Source organism: Eulemur rufifrons, chromosome 18 (assembly GCF_041146395.1).
Source record: "Eulemur rufifrons isolate Redbay chromosome 18, OSU_ERuf_1, whole genome shotgun sequence".
In the NCBI taxonomy this organism is placed as follows: domain Eukaryota; kingdom Metazoa; phylum Chordata; class Mammalia; order Primates; family Lemuridae; genus Eulemur; species Eulemur rufifrons.
In genome coordinates this window covers 64,294,710-64,304,100 of record NC_091000.1, presented here as the reverse complement: position 1 = coordinate 64,304,100, position 9,391 = coordinate 64,294,710, and the positions used below count along the sequence as shown (strand labels likewise).

At 47.2% G+C, this 9,391-nt stretch overlaps 1 pseudogene; it reads right to left on the bottom strand.

The window, feature by feature from the left end:
* Nucleotides 1-9,126: 9,126 nt before the first annotated feature.
* On the bottom strand, nucleotides 9,127-9,190 carry LOC138399185 (U4 spliceosomal RNA; annotated as a pseudogene).
* Nucleotides 9,191-9,391: the final 201 nt, after the last annotated feature.

The window sequence follows — 9,391 nt, the reverse complement described above, 5'->3', positions numbered from 1 at the left end:
AGATTTAGTGTTTTTCATCTGAAGAGCTCAAGTCTCATTATGTACACAAATGAATGGATCTAACCAGCAATCCTGGGAAGTGGGAAAGAGTAATTACCCCTGTGTTGTAGAGCTATTTTTTGTAATTTTTTTTTTTTTACTACCTCCACTAGAACAGGATGTAGAGCTATTTTTTGGATAGATGGTTTTGGATAGGTGCTATGAGTACATTCATTCACTTATGCATTCAGCAGATATTTTATTGACTGCCTGCTCTGTACAAAATAGTGTTTGTGAAACCATGCCCTGCCCACAGCAACACGCCCAGCTGGGGAGCAAGATGTAACATGCGTGGGGAGGTTTAAAAACACGGCACAGGACAAGGCCGGGTGTCGTTCCTTGCCGTGGGAAACGCAGAACTTAGGAGCTTGGGTCCCCAGGAGCAGTCACTTAGGTCTGCCGTGATCTGGGCAGGTTCTGTGCGAGGTGGGCCTTGTGAGCTGTGCAGCAGCAGCGGCACGTGGACCCTGGGCACTCTCTAGCTCTCTGTGTCCTGTCCAGAACGTGTTGACTCCCCCTAGCTGAGAGAGCTGTTCAGGAGCACTCAGCAGGTGTAGCTCCTGCGACTCCTCCCTGCCCACCCCCAACACCGGTTTACTGTCCCCCAGCTCTGCTCCCCAGACCCCTACCACTTCTCACACCAGGTCCGAGCTGTCTGCTGCCCTCACTGGCGGTGTCACCGTGAAGTCTCACCTCTTGGCACGTAGTGAAGACTTTGTAAGACTTTGTTGAGTGAGAAAGTGAGGAGCATTCTAGATAGAGAGTAGAGAGTGTGGGGCGGGCCTGCGCTTGGGGTGTTCGGGGGAAGTGAGTCAGCCTGTTGGGTTGGAGTTGAAGTGTGTGTGGGAGAACAAACAGTGGAAATGCAGCCCAGGACCCAACTGTGGCACGTCCTATATGTCCACACAGCAGGCCAAGAATCGGGACTTTGTCCTGTTGATACTAGAGAGACGCAGAATGGCCTGGAGCAAGGGACTGACAGGGGATGTAGGGGGACGTCAGCCTATGCTGCTTCTAGGGTGGACTGCACCAGGCCAGAGCAGAGGAGGAGAGGCCAACGAGGACTGTCCTAACAGCTGGGGGGGACCATGCTGCCATTCTCAGAGTGGGAATATAAAGGAAAAGATAAAGTTAAGGAAGATGCATCTATCTTCCATTAAAGGACATGTTAGCCACTGATAGGGCAATGGCATATATAAGCTAAAAATCCAGACAAGTTTCATTCAGGCCATAGCAGAATGGCCTCAGCTTCTGAGCAAGAATCGATCTGAAACTGACCTTTCACTCCTACGGCGCCACTCTGGTAAATACGGCCTGCGTGGGTGGCATTGTCCCTGGAGACCAGACAGAGGCGACAGTGGAAGAATGGCAGCTCTTATCTTCTGTGTTAATGGTTTGGTTTAGTCTACCCTGACTCTCAGGAGAGACTGGCAGCAGAGACTCCTCCGGAGGGCGCATGTGTGTGCACGTGTTCGCATTTGTGCACATGTGTGTGCGTGTGTGTGCGTGCACATGCCTGTGACTTCTCCAGGTCTCCTGCTTCTCCAGATCTTATCTTGACCTAAACATGGTCCAGTTGCTGCTGATCCTAATCTCTGTTGAGAGGCCCACTGCTTCGTCAAGCCTTAAAAAAAAAAAGAGGAGCTCTTGGGGGTTCAGTAAACCTGGGCTTGAAAACTACCACAGCTTCACACTTCCCGGAGACGGGGGCAGGACAGGTTTCAGCAATCTCCTGGCCTGCAGGCGAAGAGCTGATGGCAGAGAGGACTATTTAGATAGAGCTTGGGTGGGCCGGCTTTTCATTCTTTCCAGGATGAGTTAATTTGGCAGCGGTGATTGGGCATTTGGCAAACAGAGGAGAGAATGAAAACATTGCAGGGTAAGGGAGAAAGAAAGGTGTTAAGCAGGAGGGAGAGGAAGGGAGGACTTGGAATGCAGAGAGAAAGGGCACGTGCGTGTCTGCTGTAGCACTAGCAGGAGAAGAAAGGAACAGCTGCAGAAGAGCTCAGAGGATGGGTGAGAAGTGCGTGGAACTGGAAAGAGATTTGACTTAAAGAAATTTACACTTTTTTCATAACTGGACCAGAATGTATTTTAAATGTGTACCGCCAGGTGCAGTGGCATGCACCTATAAACCCAACTACTCGGGAAGCCGAGGTGGGAGGATCCCTTGAGGCCAGGAGTTTGAGACCAGCCTGGGCAACATAGTGAGACCCCTGTCTCTAAATAAAACAATGTGTATAGAAGACATCCATCATGGGAAAGTACATGCCACCCTATTCTTGTTTTGAGTATTAGGATATCTTGGAATCAGTATGGATCAAAATTTTGCATTTCTGAAGCATTATTCATAATAGCCAAAAACAACTCAAATGTTCATCAGATGATGAATGGATACACAAAATATGGTATACCCATGCACGTAACAGATTATTATTCAGCCATAAAAATGAGTAAGTTTTTTTGCAACATGCAACAACATGGATGAATCTTGAAAACATTATGCTGAGTGAAAGAAGCCAGCTACGAAAGACCACGTATTGTATGATTCTATTTTAATGAATGAAGCGTCCAGATAAGTAAATCATAGATACATAGAACAGATTAGTGTTTGCCAGGGACCAGGGGGTGACTGCTAATGGGCATAGAGTTTCCCTTTGGGGTGAGGAAAATGTTCTGGAATTAGGTAGTGGTGACTATTGTACAACTGTGTGCATACACTAAAAACCACTGCACTGTATGAAAAGGGTGAATTTCATGATATGTGAATACTATCTCAATTTTTAAAAAAAATTTATGTTTCTATGACTATACTTTTCAACTTTGGGCCTACACGTTTTGTTTTGTTTTGTTTTTGTTTAAATTTTTTTTCTTCCTGGAAATAGTATTACAGTCACATGATTCAAAGTTCAAAACATATGAAAGGATATAAAATGAAAATTCTTTCTCTCCCCCCTTCATTCTCCCACTATTCAAAAGTAAGCAACTATGTCCCAGTTTCGTTTCTTTTCTTTTCTTTTTGGAGACAGGGTCTTACTCGGTTGTCTGGGCTAGTGCAGTGGGCTAGTTGCAGCTCACTGCAACGTCAAACTCCTGGGTTCAAGAAATCCTCCTGCCTCAGCCTCCTGAATAGCTGGGACTACAGGCACATGCCACCATGCCTGGCTAATTTTTTAATTTTTTGTAGAGATGGGATCTTGCTATGTTGCCCAGGCTGGTCTCGAACTCCTGGGTTCAAGCGATTCTCCTGCCTCAGCCTTCCAAAGTGCCGGGATTACAGGTGTGAGCCATTGTGCCTGACCCTAGTTTTTTTCTATAAAGGAGACTATCACCAGACTATCACTCCCTCCTGATCTTGAGATCAAGCCTCTAAGTATCTCACGGCACTTGGCTCATGTCATAGTCCTGCTATGACTAATGGTTTAGAGCACCAGCTTCCCTGACTGGTCTGTTTGCCCTTCCAGTGTCAGCGCCTCCTCCTCCTCTCCTGTCTGCCCTCCCTCATCTCTCTTAGCATGAGAAAGAAACTGGTCCTTGTGGTGTCGCCAGGAGACTCCTCTCTTTAAGAGGTGGAGCTTTAATTCCCCTCCCCTTGGCTTTAGGCTGGCCTTAGTGACAAGAGTATGCAGCAGTAAAGATGTGTGGCTTGCCAGACTAGGTCACAAAAGGCATCCTGGCTTCTTCCTTGCTCTCTCAAACCCCTTGCTCTGGTAAGTCAAGCTGCTTGTTGTGAGGACACCCGAGCAGCCTCATGAGGAGGTAAGCTGGTGAGGCACTGAGGCCTCCTGCCCGCAGCCATCTCATTGAGCAATCGTGGAAGTGGGTCCTCCAGCCCCGGTCAAGCCTTCAGATGACCACGGCCCCAGGTGACGTCTTACTGCAACCTCATGAGAGCCAGAACTGCCTGGGCAAGCCATTCCCAACTTCCTGACCCACAGAAACCGTGGGACATGATGAATGTTCATTGTCGTTTTAAGCTGTTGAGTTTTGGGGTAATTTGTTATGCAGCAAGAGAACAACAAAGTCTCTACTTACAGAAATTACGATTGACATGAATCTCAATCACCTGTAGCCCTTGTGCCTCTGGCATCACTCATGGTGGGTGCAAATGTGTCAGGAGTACAGTGGTACCCCAAATTTCAAAGCTTCGAAATGTCACCTAATTGAGTGGCAGGGAACACTGGTGTTTTCCTAAACTTTCCCTCTTCCCCAGTGATTCCTTTTGGGAGTTAGTGCATGTCTCAGGAGTTAGTTTTGTTCACCCATATAATGGGAGCTGCTGCCTGTGCTACGCTGACCAGCTATTGTCACCGGCAACAGCTGCATTCCAGTCCCCAACCCACTCCCAGCCTGTCCACACCTACTCTTTGCACTCCTTGTTCTCCACCCCTCAGATGAAATTTTGGGCACATCCCAGGACTTGTCCAGTCCCTCTCAGATAGTAAAAAGTGATCACTTTGAGTCCTGCAAACCGGTCTCATTTTAGCAGGTCGAAGCAGGGTGGGGAGGAGACAGGCTGCAAACGAACGGAGGGAGAGGGACAGAGAAGTGCCCCCGGAATAGCTCTTTCTCCAGCAGCATCCAGGTTCTCTGGGCCTGGCAGATGGTTGTGGCTGATTCTGTCCAGTGGAACAATTTCCATGAGATTGTTAGTGATGCCCAATCTTGTAAAATGCTGGAAGAGGGATCCCTAAAGATCCCGGCCTGAAGTTTCTCTAACACAGGTGAACGCATTCCCCCTAGCTGGTCACCGAGGCTTCTGTCTGCTGACAGCCCCTTGTCCCTCCAGGTGACACCCTTGGGCAGTTTCTCTGACAACCTCAGGCCAACTTTCTCTAGGCTGGCCCATCTCTGGTCCCTGGGAACAACTCTCCAATTCCGAAAGTACAGACATTTCCTAGGGTTTCTTGCCTTGAGGCACCCTGAGATGTGGGTCTGGCATTAGTCCGGTATATCCCATAAACTCAGGAGGCTCGGGGGCGGGGGGGGGGGGCGGCGTGGAGGGGGCACACAGATCTGGTCCTCTTGAAGGCCCTCCCGCGGGCACTGAGGCCAGGGGAGGAGCTGTTCTCCCCTGGGTGGAGGAAGTGGGAAAATGCCAAAGCACTTCAATTTTTTTCAAAGAAATTCTCTCTCCAATGTCTAACTCCCTTTTGGAGACTTCAGTTTTTTATACAGAATTAAAGTGGGTAGTCGGCTAAAGGGCACAAAGAGAGCTCTTGATGACTTCCTTATGAAGATCACCTTTGCTAGTTTGAAACAAAAAGTAATCATTGCCATCATCCGTTGGTTTTCTGCGCAGAAAGGCAGCCCGAGGGCAGCGCCTGCTGCTGCCGGAACATCCTGTTGCTTTCGCACCACGCAGCTTTGACTCCTTGGATCCAGAGAGCTGATCTTCTGCGTCCCCGTCCCTCTCCCCACCCTGCCACTAGAGGCAATCTTTCCCTCCCCCACACACCCCCAGTCCCTTTTCTGTACCTCAAATGTGACACTTTGCCCTGTCTTCCCCACATGCCTTATTTCTTCTACTCCACGGCAAGCTCCGGGAATAAAAGCCCAGTGTCTGCTTTTATTTATTTATTTTTTTAATTTTCAATATAACTTTTTAATTTTATTTTAATTGTGGTAAAATACACATAAACTTTACCATCTTAACCATTTTTTTCTCCACGTGGTTGCTTTTTGTTTTTAGTTCTCATTTTTTTCTAAGAGAAAAGCAACAAGAAAATAATTCAGAGTTTATACAAAACATCTTTTTTTTTTTTTTTTTTTTGAGACAGAGTGTCACTCTGTTGCCCGGGCTAGAATGCTGTGGCATCAGCCTAGCTCACAGCAACCTCAAACTCCTGGGCTCAAGCGATCCTCCTGCCTCAGCCTCCCAAGTAGCTGGGACTACAGGCATGTGCCACCATGCCCGGCTAATTTTTTCTATATATTTTTAGTTGTCCATATAATTTCTTTCTATTTTTAGTAGAGACGGGGTCTCGCTCTGGCTCAGGCTAGACTCCAACTCCTGAGCTCAAATGATCCACCCGCCTCGGCCTCCCAGAGTGCTAGGATTACAGGCGTGAGCCACCGCGCCCGGCCTATACAAAACATCTTTACATTATTTCTCCTAAAAAAGACTATGGCAACATAAACAAAAACAAAAAACCCTTCTGACTGCCACCTAGAAGGGGCTGGCTACCCCCCCCACTCGGCGCTGGGGCAGGAGGCGGTGTGGGGTGGATGGAGCTTAATCATTTTTAAGTGTACAGTTCTCAAAGATGAGCAACGCTATATGCTATTTAGAGCATAAAAACATTTTATTCAGTAACCGTTTCAGTAAGAGAAAGAGCAAAGCTCTGTTCAGATGCGCGGAAGTGATTGGGGCCATTTAAAGGGAGAAGGAGGGAATCGGGAAGGGGAGTGAGTGGGGGCTTGCACAGAGCTAGAAAAGTGAAAAATCACAAAAAGCTGGTAAGAGGGTTGGTCATGTAAATGCGCCGAGGCCTGCAGTGTCTGCTAACCATGGCGTTCATCAAAGTTAGGCTCCTATCCTCCCACAGAGACTAGGGAGACTGAGGCCCCACCCTTCCTGAAGATTACGCTTAAACGGAATTGCTTTCATGTCCTTAAAAAAGTTGAATGTAGCAGACAGATAAAATAGATATTCCAGCCTGAGCAAGAGTGAGACCCTGTCTCTACTAAAAATAGAAAGAAATTAGCTGGACAACTAAATATATACAGAAAATATTAGCCGGGCATGGTGGCACATGCCTGTAGTCCCAGCTACTCAGAAGGCTGAAGCAGGAGGATCGCTTAAGCCCAGGAGTTGGAGAGTTTGAGGTTGCTGTGAGTTAGGCTGACGCCACGGCACTCACTCTAGCCCGGGCAACAAAGCAAGACTCTGTCTCATTAAAAAAAAAAAAAAAAAAGATAGATATCCATCTCGAAAAGGACAAAGCAAAGGTTTACAATTGTAAGCATTTTGGTTTTATTTAGTAAATGCACTACGAAAGGGAGGCCAGGGGTCTACCAATAAGTGCTGCCTGCAACTAACAGTAAATTCCATTTGTCAGCCTGGAGTTTTTCCAGACAGCAACTCAAGGGGGGCTGGATTTTCCCAGGATCGGGTTGTAGGCTGCCAGAAGCCACGCTGGAGTTTGATCAAGGCTCTTAGTGCACAGGTTTACATTAAGTCTTTCCTGCTGGGAGTTTTTGCAGTTCTCCCAGGACAGTGGTATTTCGTACATTCACGTTGTTGTGCAACCATCACCACCGTCCATCTCCAGAACGTTTTCATCCTGCAAATCTGAAACTCTTTACCCATTAAACAATATATCTTCATTCTCTCCTCCCTCAGCCCATACCAACCCTCATTCTACTTTCTGTCTCTATGAATCTGACCACTCCAGGAACCTCACATAAGTGGAATAATACATTATTTGTCCTTGTGTGACTGGCTTATTTCACTGAGCATAATGTTTTCCAAGATTCATTCATGCTGTAGACTGTCAGAATTTCCTTCCTTTTTAAGCTTGAATCATATTCCAATGTCACATTTTGTTAATTTCTTCACCTGTCCATGTGTGACACTTGGCTGGTTTTCATCTCTTGGCTACTGTGATTAATGCTGCTGATGCTATGAACATAGGTATCCTGAGTAGGTGCAAGGTCAGACATAACCTGTAGTCCCAGCTACTCGGGAGGCTGAGGCAGGAGGATCACTTGAGCCCAGGAGTTTGAGGTCGCTGTGAGCTAGGCTAATGCCATGACACTCTCGCCGGGGCAACAGAGCAAGACTCTGACTCAAAAAAATAAATAAATAAAAATAAAAAATGAAAATAAAAATTTCATATCAAACAGAGTAACATATAACATCAAGAGAAAAGGGATAGGAAAAGGAGTTACAAACCAGTTCAAGGAGAGCGATGTGGACAGGAAGAGTGTGCTGGGCTCATCTGGTTGGGTTGTTAATAGCTTGCAAAGCAGAGTCCTTGATTTGGGCAGAGCCTTTGGTGGCAGATGCTGGATGCTGATCATGAGTGACAGCAAGATGGTGTCTACTGAGATGGCCATGCCACACTGGTGAGATTGGGTGAGGTGGCTCATGCCTATAATCCTACCACTATGAGAAGCCACAACGGGAGAAGTGCTTGAGGCCAAGAGTTCAAGACCAGCCTGAGCAACATGGCCATACTTCGTCCCTACAAAAAATTTTTTAAAAAATCAGCTGGGTGTGGTGGCATGTGCCAGTAGTTTCAGCTACTCAGGAGGCTGAGATAGGAGGATCCTTTGAGCCCAGGAGTTCAAGGCTATAGTGAGCTTTGATCATTCCACTGCACTCGGCCTGGATGACAGAGTAAAACCGTATCTCTTTAAAAAATAAAATAAAATAAAAATAAAAAATGCAAAGGAAAGAAACTGGTGAAATCCTGCTCTTTTAAAAGTCCCGGAGTCCTCTGGTGAGGGTTGAGAGTAGAGGGTTACATCCTTATCTGGTTGAGTGTAGCCAGTATTGATTAGGTGAACATCTGGTCCCTCTTAGCATGATGCCTTTTGAAATGTAAGGTGGAGTCTTGTTTTAAGATGGAGTTACTTATGTCAGGGGTGCTCTCTGCAGCAGGTGTACAAATATCTCTTTGAGACTCTGCTTCCCATTCTTTTGCTTCTTCAGGGCTGGCCACCTGTTAGCTCCTCAATAAGTGCTTGTTTAAAGTCTTGTTGAATGAGTTTCTTGGAAACAGGAAAGGCCACAGCAGCTCAGCTGAGGCCCAACATGGAGAGACCCCAGGAGGCCCAAGTGGAGATAAGGGGCTCCCAGACGAGGCCACACAGGCAGTGCCAGGAGGTCACAGAACTGGTTGTGCCGCTGGAGACCTGGGGCCCCTCAGCCTAGACTTTGGAGCTGAGGTTCAGTCCCAGGCAGCAGCATGTTGACTCTCTCGCTGGTCTCGGGAGCCTCTGCAGTTGCTGTTCAGCCTCAGTCTAGTAAGTGCCTCCTCCAACTCTTCTACCTCTTTCTCCAACCATCTTAGAACCAGCATGCCTGCAGCCAAGTGACTCTCTACCATAACGCCCTGTTTAGAACCTTCAGAGCCTTAGCCTATTAGCAATAATCATGCCTCGGCTAAACTCATTGGCTACGATACTGCCACTGCGCAAAGCTGAGAGCCTTAGCCTAGTTTGTAATGGTTTCTGTAAGGTTTTAAGACCGGAGCCCACGGGAGGGGCGGCACAGTCGAAAGTTAAAGCACCCTCCCGAGTTTTGGCACCAAATGTAAGGTTTTTTGGATTGGCCAGCACCAGAGAAAGAAAGACAAGCAGAGTTGAAAGGGATAAGTAAAGAGGCTTTATTGGGGCGCTGTCA